Below are 1,456 nucleotides of genomic sequence, written 5' to 3'. Positions count from 1 at the left end.
TTCATTCTTTTTGGATCAACTATCAACACTCACGGAAGCAGCAGTCAAGAAATCAAACGACGTATTGCATTAGGCAAATCTGCTGCACAAAACCTTTTTAAAGTGTTGAAGAACAAAGATGTCGGCTTGAGGACTAAGGTGCCCCAAGCCATGGTATTTTCAATAACCTCATATGCATGAGAAAGCTGGAAAGTTAATAAGGAAGACCGTAGAAGATTTGATGCTTTTGAGTTATGGTGTTGGAGGAGAATATTGAAAGTGCCATGGGCTTCCAAAAGAAGCAATAGATCCGTTTTGGACGAAGTTCAGCTAGAGTGCTCCTTGGAGACCAAGATGGCCAAAGTTTGTCTCTCATACTTTGGACTGGTCAGGAGGGACCAGTCACTGGAGCAGGACATCATGTTTGGTAAGGTGGAGGGTCAGAGAAAAAGAGGAAGACCCCTAACGAGGTGGATTGGCCAAGTGGCAGCATCGATGGACTTAAGCGTGGCAACAGTAGTGAGGTTGGCCCAGGATTGGGCAGTGTTTCATTCTGCTGTGCATAGGGTCACTATGAGTTGGTACCGACTTGATGGCACTTAACAACAACAACAACAGCAAGGGCAAGGTCCAGTAACATACTTCCCTGCTGTGTATTACCAGTAATCATGAGTTTCTTGTCCCACATAACAAACATCACTTCATTATGTAACATCTGATTTTTTAAACATTTTCTGTGTCTGTAAAATTATGACATTGCTGTTGTTATATGCTGACTCATAGCAATCCTGTGTAGGGTTTCAATAGCTGTACATCTGTGCAGGAACAGAAAGTCTCATCTTTCCCCCACACAGCAGCTGGTCAGCTTATGCCACCAACCTTGTGGTTCATATTTTGGTGCTTATCCGCTAGAGCAGGGATGAGGAACCTTTTTTTCCTGCCAAAATTTATAATATTCTTGGGCAATACAAAATTATCAACTTAAAAATTAACCTTCTATAGTTGGTCAAATATTTAATTAACTTTCCCCCTATGTGTTGGCTGAGGAGTCCTGGTGTGGTTGTTGTTATTGTTAAGTATTGTGGAGTTGGTTCTGACTCATAGTGACCCTGCATAGGATTTCCGAGGCTACAAATTTTTACGGGAGCAGAAAGGCTCATCTTTCTTCCGCAGAACAGCTGGTAGTTTCGAACTGCCGACTTTGAGGTTAGCAGTCCGATTTGTAACCACTACGTACGGCTGTGGGTTAATGCACTGGACTGTAAAATTGGTTTGAATCACAAGGTCAGTGGTTCAAGCTCACCAGACGCTCCTCGGAAACCTTATAAGGTTCACTATGGATTGGAACTGACTCAATGTCACTTAACAACAACAATGTGAGGGCTGAAGTCCTCGTGTGGTACAATAAATAAGCACTTGACCTCAAAGTTGGTTTGAACTGCAAAGTCGATGGTTCAAACTCACCAACTGCTCCTTG

The sequence above is a fragment of the Chrysochloris asiatica genome, unplaced genomic scaffold (assembly GCF_000296735.1).
Source record: "Chrysochloris asiatica unplaced genomic scaffold, ChrAsi1.0 scaffold00019, whole genome shotgun sequence".
NCBI classification, from domain to species: Eukaryota; Metazoa; Chordata; class Mammalia; order Afrosoricida; family Chrysochloridae; genus Chrysochloris; species Chrysochloris asiatica.
Note: the sequence above shows the minus strand (reverse complement) of the source record.